The sequence below is a fragment of the Sphaerodactylus townsendi genome, linkage group LG02 (assembly GCF_021028975.2).
Source record: "Sphaerodactylus townsendi isolate TG3544 linkage group LG02, MPM_Stown_v2.3, whole genome shotgun sequence".
Lineage (NCBI taxonomy): Eukaryota > Metazoa > Chordata > Lepidosauria > Squamata > Sphaerodactylidae > Sphaerodactylus > Sphaerodactylus townsendi.
Window position 1 is genome coordinate 68,335,775 of NC_059426.1, and position 11,806 is coordinate 68,347,580.

Consider the following 11,806-nt stretch of genomic DNA (forward strand, 5'->3'; position numbering starts at 1 on the left):
ATTCCCATTCGATCCTGGCCTCCGGTGGGCTTCGGGGGGGGGGGGCCTAGGGGGTTTATCGCCATCTTTTACAGCTGAAGTTCTCTAGGGATTCTGTCGGTGTTTTAAGTGGTTTTAAATTGTAATAGTTTTAATGTTTTTATAATTATGTTGTGCATTGCCCTGAGCCCTTTGGGGGAGGGCGGTTAAGAAATCAAAAATATAAACAAACAAACAAACAAATATAATCTGTCTACCACTGAGCCACCACCCCATTTCAGGCATCAAGAAAGGAGGCTGCTTACATCAGGAAATGCTAAATGTTAAAGCATCTGCTGAACATGTCTAGGTCTTGAACTTATTTCTACAATGGCAGACTTGTGTCTGGCTGGACTCCTGTCCCTTTAATAGTTGTGTAACAAGCAGCTATTTAGCATGTGAAGTTTACTTCCCAGCATCAGTGCAGTGATAAAGGAAAAACTGTTCACTTGTGAAGTCTGTGGTCGTCAAGCACAGCAGTTCTGTCAGAAAAAATATGGGAAAGAAACATGCAAAAAGGATATACTCCCCCAAGACTTGACATCTGGGAAATGATAATGCCATGTCTGGGGTTTCTGTGCTGCAAAAGGGGAACCAGTCTTCACACAATGAGTCAGCATCCAAACACTGTACACACTTGGGTAAACAATAAATAGAGAGTTGATTTGTTATATACTTGGTGAAATCTGGGGTGGGGGAAGATGCCTTTAACCAGCAGATATCATCATGGCAGGTTCGCTGAAAAAAGTGTGGCACATTGTATGATCTATTACAGCTGAAATGTGAAGTTCTCACTCGGTGTGGCAGTGTGAGACAAACACCTTTGTCTCTGGCAGTGTGAGGTCTCTGGCTGACTAGTATCGACAGCAACTGAGCTGCTTCTTCTGCTCAATATTGGAAAAAATCATAATCAAGATTTCCTCCCTTTCCTAGGGCCCTGCTCAAGATCCTAGATTGTTTTAGCTATTCTGCTACTTCCTCGCTTTCTTGAGTAGGCTTACAGTGAAAAATATCGTCTTGGTCAGTTGCAGCAAAACCAAAAAGGAGTCGTGTGGAACCTTAAAGACTAGCAGATGTACGAAGGCAGACGCTCTAGGCTGGAGTAGAGCCTCAGCTACATTACGTGTGAGGGCTATGACAGGACATGCCACATAAACCTATGGCCGTGGTGACGAACCTTTGGCACTCCAGATGTTATGGAATACAATCCCCATCAGCCCCTGCTAGCATAGCCAATTGGCCATGCTGGCAGGGGCTGATGGGAATTGTAGTCCATAACAGCTGGAGTGCCAAAGGTTCGCCATCACTGACCTATGGCCTTTACTGTGCGACAGACTCTTTTGTTATGGCTGTATTTTTGCTACTGGATGAATATATTCTCCAACCAGAAGAAGGAGAAGTTGATCCTTCCCAAAGTGTTTGGGAGGTTAAACAATTTGGGAATTTAAAAAATTTCATTCTACAGCTGTAGGACACAGTGTAAAAGGAGACAGACCCCTCACCATCTCCAGTTGCTTCAATGGTTTAAGGAAGGACTCCACCATGTATGGCAGCATCAGCTTTTCCACCTCACTTTATTATGATAGCTGCAGTTCATGTGTTTTCCTCTAGGTAGCAAGAGAGAGCTATAACTGGCACTAGTACAACAACATGGCCTGAGCTGTCAATAGCATTGTCACAGTGATAGCATCCTGGATGTTCAGCTGCACATCAGAGACATTCAGCTTTCCCCAACATTGCATGTCCAAACCATTGCAGCATGGTTGAATCTCTGAACCATGAAGAGTTTCTCCACACTTACATTAATTTGATATGCTAGTATTAAAGAGACAGGAACCCTTAAAAGGTAAAGGTAGTCAGCCTCTTGTGTGAGCACTGGATCATGACTGACCCATGGGGTGATGTCACATCACATTTACTAGGCAGACTTTGTTTACAGGGTGGTTTGCCTTCCTCAGTCATATACACTTTACCCTTCACAGGTTGGGTACTCATTTTACCATGTATGTTAGCACTGCCATGAACATGCTTTCAATTTCATAGAAATTAAGAAGTAGCATCTTGTATATACATTACTTGGTGTTTTTCTATTGCACAGTCTATGCTAATGTGTTGGTTTAAGTGACTAGGAATACGGTGATTGGTTTTTGTTTCTGCGTATTCATTTTACCAACCTCAGAAGGATGGAAGACTGAGTCAACTGTGAGCTGGCTACTTGAAACCCACTTCCGTGGGGATCAAATTCAGGTTATGAGCAAGAGGTTGTTTTGTAATCAGCAGTTTAAGTGGAAAATCTCTCTTTGGTCCAGCATTTTGTTACTGCCACAGGGATAACGGAACTTTATGGAAGATATACGTAGATGGTCTTTGGATATGGTCCTTGAACTCCAGTACTTAACTGCATGCTTTGGCTGGAGATGCTAATGTCACCATTAGGAAAACCAAGGTTCCTGCGGAAAATGTCATGTTCCTTTAATAAAGGCTTAGCATGTGGAAATGTGCATCCAGAGCTTTTCAGGGCAAAATGATAAACATAGCCTGATCAATTAACATACTATTAAGCTCTTTTAAAGGGACAGGGTTTTTTTCTCCATGCAGTGGGCAATCCTAGGTGCCACAAGTAATTGATCTGATGAGGAGAAAATGTAAGTCCAACACTCACTGCCTGGTCACCTGATACAAAGCTCTAAGGAGGAAGAACAGTCAACTAAGAAAAGAAAGCGTGAAGAGTATTCTGGAGTCTTGCTTTCACGTAGCCAGCCTCACATGGGAGATGGCTCAATAGCATCCTGCTACCCCTTCCTTGAGCAACAGGAAGTTCAGAACAGCCTGTTCAAGAGGTCAGTGTCCTCTGGAAGACAACCTATAGGATAGCTAAAACTGATGTTTGTGCTGTTCTGTCTGTACTTTGAAACCTTAGGTGCAAAGTAAAAGATCATTGCAGGCACAGAGCCCTGCAAGTTCTGAACACCATCACTGTTCCTACCCACTTTCTGCTTATAGTTTGAAATCTCACCCCCTCCTCCAGCGGTCACTTGTAACCCTTCCTGCATGTGACTGTGGTGGAGAATATGAAGCTTCTAGGAAAACATAAGCATTTCATCAGGCTAGACATCCAAAAACGAGAGGTACATCTTAATGGCTCCTCAGTCAGTGCTCTCATGTCTTCACTATCACTGCCCTCATTCTTCACTATACCGACCTTGAATACTAACATTACTAGAGCTCTGATCAGAAGGTGGAGTGTGCAGCCTTCATGTGTCAGATGCATGGCAGAAATAAGCTGAACTGTTGCATCACAGAAGCACTTTGGGAGGGGGGTGGGTGGAGCTAGAGCAGAGAACAATTCCAGGATAGAAAGGTGAATGATCAAAGCTTTTAACTCAACTGTATCAAAGACTAAAAGAAACATTTCATTTATGGAAATATGCCACACATTGGATGAGACGTACAGACAATGCAAATGATATCTGTTTTGTACACAACTCAATTTTAGCAATGAAAACATTTTCAACTATCAGTAATGCAGCTTCCTTTTTATATACCCAAACCAACAGCCAGAATGTACTAAATCTGAGAAACTTTTTCAACAAGCTTCTAGGTTTGCTTGCGGTGGGGGGAAGGGAATCCAAGCTAGTATTTTTAGGGCATGATAATCTGCCCTAGAAAGCAAAATAAGGGCTAAATCTTTATGTTAATGCAAATTAGATGTATTTTAGAGCCAATCACATATGGTCCTCCAGAACTATGTTCAGTTGTGTAGAACAGCTGCAAAAATGAGCTATGGGAATTTCCCTTTGTGAACTGATGCAAAAGGATTTTAACTCCACCCCCTTGTTCTTTGTCTGATAGGAAATGCCCTTTTGGGGCCATCATAAGCCCCTGGAAGAGGAAAAAAGACTTTCACAGTAGGAGTACTTGTTGTTTGATCCTATATGAGTTAAAAGCAAAAGGAGTATATCTGATACGGGAAATAGCACAGTGGAAAAATTAAAATTCCCTTTCCCCAGCACTGTAGCGTGGATCCATATTAACACCTGTAACTGTTCTGCAGTTCAATTACACATCATGTGATCCAGCCCCTAAATAACGTTAATACTAAAGTAGGCTACCGCCGGCGCCTACAAATGGCTATTGCATTATGAACTATCACTTCATGAAAGATCATTAGTGAAGTCAAACCACAAAATGGAAGTGGGGCAGAACAAAATCCACTACCCAACCCAGCAAGGAGAGACAAAGCATTACACAGCAGAGGAAACACTGAAACTCTTTTTCTTCCACAGTACTTCACATATGAGGAACTATATGAAACATGCTTCTGTAAATGATCCTTTATTGAGCAAGATTTCCCATAAAACTGTGGTATGAGGAACATCCTTAAATTGTACAAGATTGGAAAGATTTTAGACATTATGTTGTATTTTGGAAAAAATGGCTTTGATCTGAGAATGGTCTGGAATGGACTGTGAACAAAGGGGACCATATCCCAAATTAGTTGGGTATCATTTTGTATAGGACAAGCTATATGGCTGGAAGGACATCAGTCACAGTATATTTGCTGTAGCTAAGCGCTTGTATGTGTCCCTTCTCATTCCTTTAAACCAGAAAAGATCTGAGAGCTCTGTGGATGGAATTTAATTTCCAAGATTGTATGTCAACCATGGCATGCAGGAAGTGGGGTCTTAAGCCTCCCCCCATACCACTTTTTGGCCCTGCAGTACCCACAGATACCCACTATTCGCCCCTCTGAGGTAACTTAAATGCAGCCTTTTTTTCCCCAGTGGGGCAGATAAGAGTTACCTGTGAGCGTTCCAACTGAGGGAAGTGGCACAGGAGGAGGCTTACGACTCCTTTACCTGAGCAAGGAAAAAGTGGTCCCATTTCTAATTGGGCTGTTGTGCACCTGGCGATTACTTTCTATACAGAGCTCCCATCATGTCTGACCAAAAATCCTTGTGGCAACCACATGGAGGACAGGAGGACTTCGTAACATTTGAATTTGCCTGTTTCAAGTGAATGCCTGAATGGGAGACCTCCTGGGAACCCAGTGTTTGCCACCTAAAAGTATTCTATAGAAACGTTGGGTATCAATATAATTTTTTTTAAAAAGAGTCTGAGGAGACAGTAGTGGCATAATCTTCTGGCAACATGTATGATTTGTTTGCCAACAAGTTATCACTGTTCTAAATAAATAACAGGTACTAATTAGATCCCTAATTATGCCTCATTAGAAAGGAAAAGAGGCACCTGGGTCCAATGATACCCACTGAAAGAAGACCACCTCCACTACCAGGTCAGTGGCATCTACCAAAATAGCCCTGCTAGAAGAGGAAAGTCCAGTGTTGTCAAACAGAGAATGAGTGGCCTGAGATGCTTTAAACTGGAAATGCTAACAGGCGGTTTTGAACTGAGACAACATTAGGCGACCCCCACCTCCATGGTGGGAGCAGGTGTTACAGGTCTCAGTGTGATTCTGTGAAAGCGTCTCACACTCTTTAATCTCATTCCTCAGGAGAAAGGACACAGCTGGTATGAAGATGATCCTGTCCCAGGGGAGGCTGGGCTAATTCCTACTAAGGCCACAGAGAATGAAGGCATGAGAGGGGATGGAGGAAGACTGTGGGAACTGTCCCTGAAAAGGTCATTGACTGAAAAATGCAGATTGCTATCCCAATCTTTCCACTGAGCACTGGGACACACTTACAATAGCCAATTGTATTATGGGGATTGTTTTATTATTTTATGCAAAGGAACACAGGTCAGAGAAGAACAAGATCAGCAACAGAGGTATTAATTATACTGACAGATAACCCAACATATTTTGCACCCTAAACAAGAGCCTTTTAAAGCTTAATATATTCCAGTTAGTACTTAAATCTAGACTTGTGTTTCTCTAGCCAATTATTGCAAATCACGACTGTGACACTAAGGGTACAATCCTATGCATACCTCTGATGAGTTTAATTCTGAGTAAACATATCATTGGGTTGAACATGCACAATGTTCTTAACAATCTCTAGAATAATCAGCCAAACAACCTTGTGGTAGAGGCCAGTATGTTAACATTTTGCAGATGGGGATGTGAAGGTCACAGTAGACATGACACATAGTGGGTAAGGAATTGGAATACTTATTCTATTTATATGTTCCAAAGTTTAAATCTAAAGCAGCAGGTGGGGAAGGTCTAATTTTTAAACAATAAAAACAGCAGGCATAAGCAAGGGAAATTCAATTCTGCTCCTTGCCATCCCTTAACTTGCTGACTACTCCATTGATTTCTGTACTTTTTATTTAGCCAGCTACCAATCAAATATCTATGGTGGGCTAGAATAAAATTCTTACAAAGACAGAACAGAAAGATAGGGGAATTGTGGGGTTTACACTTCACCCACCTGTTGCTTTGTTTTTGCTTAAAAATCTATAGCCCACAATCTTGTTTTAGAAGAACAAGAAGAAGAGTTGGATTTATATCCCCCTTTCTCTCCTGTAAGGAGACTCAAAGGGGCTGACAATCTCCTTTCCCTTCCCCCCTCTCAACAAACACCCTGTGAGGTAGGTAGGGCTGAGAGAGCTCCGTAGAGCTGTGACTAGCAGCCAGGGGTCTGCAACCTGCGGCTCTCCAGATGTTCATGGACTATAATTCCCATCAGCCCCTGCCAGCATGGCCAATTGGCTATGCTGGCAGGGGCTGATGGGAATTGTAGTCCATGAACATCTGGAGAGTCGCAGGTTGCAGACCCCTGGACTAGCCCACGGTCACCCAGCTGGTGTGTGTTGGAGTACACAGGTTAATCTGAATTCCCCAGATAAGCCTCCACAGCTCTAGTGGCAGAGTGGGGAATCAAACCTGATGTTAATATAAATAGTTGTACGTTTCCCATCATATCTAGTTGGTCAGGAGGCTGCAGTTTGCTTAAAGGTACCTGACGGCTTCAATCTAGCTCTTGTGAGCAAACTGTGATCATTAATATCATGCAGTCCTGAATGGGGAGGCACATCAAAAGATGCACCCAGACATTTCAGTGGGTACTGAGCACTTCTGCAACCACATCAACTATGCATTTAGGAGGCTGTTCATGAGCATAGATGTATCTCATTAGATCGAGGCAAGTCTCATTGCTAAGGTTGGAAAATACATCAAGTTTTGGGGGGTGGAGCCTTTGGAAGCCGGGGTTTGGAGAGGGAAGGGACTTAAAGGGGTACAGTGCCTTAGAGTCAACATTCCAAAGTGGCCATTTTCTCCAGGTGAACTGATCTTTGTCATCTGGAGATCAGTGGTACTAGTGGGAGATCTCCAGTAATAACCTAGAGGTTGGCAACCCCACTCATTGCTCAGTCTGAATCTGACCTCAGTTCAAAAACCAACATTCCATCTAGAATGTTAACATAATATGGAAAGAACATATGTTACCTGAAACAAATTCCAAATGTAGTTAAAAGCACACACACAAAACAATCCACCAGGATGCACTGTTAACGGAATGATTGTAGCAAAAGTTATGACAGGCAACAGCCTACTTCAGTGGTGGGGAACCTATGGCACTCCAGATGTTCAAGGACTACAATTCCCATCAGCCCCTGGCAGCATGGCCAATTGCCATGCTGGCATGGGGCTGATGGGAGTTGTAGTCCTTGAACATCTGGAGTGCCATAGGTTCGCCACCACTGGCCTACTTGATCTGTCAGAGCTGTAATAAATACCAGCAATTCAATTTACCCTACAATTGCCCATTATAGTGACTCCCTTAAATCATCTTTATTTGAATGAAAGGCAGGTATGTTTAAGTACAACTTCGCCAATGCTGGTTGTTACAGTTTGCAGCCATTTTAAATTTTCAGGCTATGTCACTGACACGATGTAAACTTCCAAAAGTTTCTATTTCTCCCTATGTTAACCTCTCCCCTGCATTCATTGCCAAAAGCTCGGTGAGATGCAGGGTAATCCATTGCAGTTGACAACCAGAAGTTCAGGACTAAAAATCTGGAGGGAAACTGGGATAGCTGTGGCCAGGCAAATCATTTTACTGTACCAGAAATAAATGTGATGATGAATGGGTCAGCAGCTGACTGCAGTGAGGCCATGATCTCAAGCATGCAGATACTGAAATAGTTATTTTACTAAAATCAGAACGGCTGCTGCATACTGCATTTAAGATTGTTCTGAGATTCTGGTGAGTTTTCTCTCTTTGCTTATAGCTTTGCAGAGAGACCTCATTTGCCCAGAGTCTGGAGACAACAGCTGCAAAGCAGAACTGAGGCACATGCCACAGATGTTAAGAACAACAGAGGAAAACTTTCAGTTTTAGAAGTCAACTCATTTAAAGTGACACCTGTTCCATGCAGGGCTAAACACTACAAGATTGAAACCTAAACCCACAGAAAATGCAGTCCACTCCTATGTATCATTACTCTGTAGGCTAGACACATAACTATGGGGAAAGAAAAGCATAGCCAAAGGCACTCCAGCAACACAGATTTTCCCACCGTTGTGTATTGTGCCAAGTTAAGGCAGACTCATCACTGCATGAATTCCAGGTGGATCGCCAACTTGATCTGTGCAGCAAAAACAGCACAGAATTCTGAGATAGCCTAAAAACTAGCTATACATTACAATTTTCCAAGGTATGTCCTGGTTTGGGTCACAGATACGTTCTGTCAGTTTCATGCTTCACAAGCAAATAGGGGGCCTTGTTTGGATCAGGACTGTAGTATGCAAGGAGAGGGGCTTAGACCTTTCCCTGTCTTTGCTGTTTTCCTACCCTGAAATATCTGGTTGGAGACTCTGATATATAGCTATATCACTATATAAGCAGCCCCCAATGGGGCAAACAGCAACGCCTCATGGTCATTTCAGATGGGGGAAATGGTGGAGGGGAGAAGGCCTAAATCTATTCTCCCTGCACACTGCGGTTCCAATTTGAATTGGACCCACACACACTTGGAATGCATGGAGCTCCCAGACGTGCCTATGCCTTAACCCAGGGATATATACCCAGAAAAAAACATAACATGTAGTTAGGAATATGTAGGGGAGTCCTATGTTTGTTTCCTTAGAATGTAGAATTGGAGTCTTACTGTGGTATAAGCTTTCTTGAGATAGAGCCCATACCTGATATATCAGAAACAAGTCCATGAAAGAAAACGTGTGTCTCAATAGATCTATTATTAAGGTTTCATGAGTTTCATCACAGTAGATATAACCTACTGTGAAAAATATGACTCACCACAAGAATGACTGACACAAGGAGAAATCTTCCCCAGGATGAGGAATTCCAAAACCAATCTGGAAAACTATTCCTTATGAAAAAGTGATAAGGAGAAACTAGCAGAAGTCAGATTTAGGTGTATGGTGGATACCACCAGATCAATGGAATAAAAAATCAATCTACAGGCAATGGATCTGTGGAGACCCAGTCCCAAAAATGGAATAATAAACTATTGTGAAATAACATGGGTGTTACCCACACAGACAGAGGTTTCTATTCCTTTTGACAAATCAGCTGTGATTCACATGGTTAATCACATCATTTAACAGAGATTGTACATTCCAGGCATGTCTTTTTTACTAGTAGAACCACACATCTTGAGATATGTACAGACATGTAAAACACACTTCCTTTGCTTCCTGAACCCCAGTCACACAGGAAAATTTCCTGCTTTGTCTTGCAAAGAGATGCAGTCCTATGGTCAAAAGGCAGATTTGGGCTGAGCTTTGAGGCTGATTACTATCACCCATTGCAGTCTAAAAGAACTCATACACTCCCCTTCTCCCTACCCTCCTCATTTTTCAGTGACTTCATCTGAGAGAATGCAGCAGGAAGGCAGGAAATGGGTGCTCGCCACAGCCTTTGATGTGTTGATAGGGTTGTCAGTGACCAGGCATCTCCAGGCTGCTGTCTTGAAAGCAGACCGGGTGGCTCCCTTCCTGCAACTAGGGATGGTCTGAGAGATCCTAATCGCCTAGATAGTATCGTTCAGAATCCTTGATAAGGACTCCAGGGAAAAATAGCTACTCTAGGCAGGAATCAGGAAAGAACTGCAGGGCTTCAACCCAGCCCCATTAACTCAGTCTCTCTACTGCGAGTTAATTTTAGATCTCCTTCCAGCTCTGCCAATTCTCCAGTCTCCTCCAATCTAAAACCCAATTGCCTCATGAACGTATTGTCAAAGGCTTTCATGGCCGGAATCACTAGGGTGCTGTGTGGTTTCTGGGATGTATGGCCGTGTTCTAGCAGCGTTCTCTCCTGACATTTTGCCTGCATCCTCTGAAGATGCCAGCCACAGATGCAGGCAAAACATCAGGAGAGAATGCTGCTAGAACATGGCCATACTGCCTCATGAACCTTTGAAGCTGTTTTATATTGAGTCAGATCATGGTCTACCAAGGTCAGTATTGTCTGCTCCGGGGTCCCCAAACTTTTTTGAGCCTGTGGGCACCTTTGGAATTCTTACCCAGTATTGTAGACATAGCTGCAAAATGACTGCCACAGCTTACCTTCGGTCATGCAGTGAAGATCCTTGCGCTGTGGAGGCAGCTGCTGCCAAAATACCATTTTAAAGAATCTGAACAGCCAACAAAATCTTCAGTGGCCAATCAGAAGCACTGCTGGGGGAAACCCCACCAGCCACTGCCAGCCCTTCTATCCACTGTTGACCCCTGGTGGCTCTCTGGCCACTTCTGCTTGATCACTACCTCTATTGAGAAAAGGGTGGGGGGATGGACTGAGCCAGCCACAGGACCCGTGTTGCTGTGATGGCTTCCAAATTGAGCACAGGACCAAGTGCATACAATTATGCATTCAAACAGCTGCTTGTTTGATGGCTAGGTACAGCATGGCATGGGGGATGATGAACGGTTAGAATCCTGTTGGCTCTCCACCTGCCGAATGACAAAACACAGGCACGTGCATTCACAACAACAGGCCAACAGCCTCTTAGTGGACTCTTCCAGTTCCCTCAGGAGTTGTCAAAGAGTCCATTGGGGTTGCCAAAGAGTCCCATTATGCAGCCTTTGGACTGACTCTCTGCTGCAGCAGCTGCCCCTCTCCCTCCACCAGCAAAGGCATGTACCATCCAAAACACCCTCGCTTATCTGGTGTTTCTGTCCAAACCAGCAGCAAATGAAGAGTCCATCTTGGCATCTGTTCCTCTGGAGTCTGCTCATGCAAGGGAATTAGTTCAAGCTTTCCACTCCACTGTGCTTTCTGGGGCTCTGCTCCCTCCCCAATAGTACTCTATCTGAGGGAGAGTCTAGCAACTGCCTGACCTGCCAGTTTAGTGCAGAGCTGAAAGCTGAACCTCTGTCTCTGGCAGCTGTTCCGGCCCAGTCCCAATGCACCAAACCTCAGGAGTGGACGTCAGTACTGGCATGGTGGCTCCCAACCGTGGACAAGCAGAAGAGGGGAAGGTGATGGGGGAAGAATCCCCTGCTTATCTGTTAGTGTGTGCCCAGCTCTTTGGATCCAGGCTGAGATGGGGTACCCGTTGGGGTTCAGAACTGAGAGTCAGCCACAGAGTGTGAACTTTGCTTTCCTTGCTGGGTTTTTGTGCAAACTGCTTGCCCAGTAATGCTAAATGTTCTCTGTGCCTCAATGCTCACTCTAAGTCTGCATGGCAGGGAGCTGTCAGTGTCCTGTGTCATGCACCTTACTTCATGAATTGTGGGGTGTCCTGGATGGGGCTTTTATATGGCTGAAGGTTTGGGAGGAGGCTTGGCCACCACAGGGGAGGGAGGTGATTGGTAGTACCCTTAGCTGGCATGCTGAGTTGTTTGGGGCACCATGGG

General features: G+C 44.0%; 1 protein-coding gene across 1 annotated transcript in view; it reads left to right on the plus strand.

Moving 5' to 3' along the window:
- Window positions 1-6,228, plus strand: part of SLC4A3 (solute carrier family 4 member 3) — a 69,340-nt gene extending 63,112 nt beyond the window's left edge. The window contains exon 24 of the transcript XR_007243494.1: window positions 5,534-6,228. The gene's annotated coding sequence lies outside the window, so the exon portion shown is untranslated. The remainder of the gene's footprint in view (window positions 1-5,533) is intronic.
- Window positions 6,229-11,806: the final 5,578 nt, after the last annotated feature.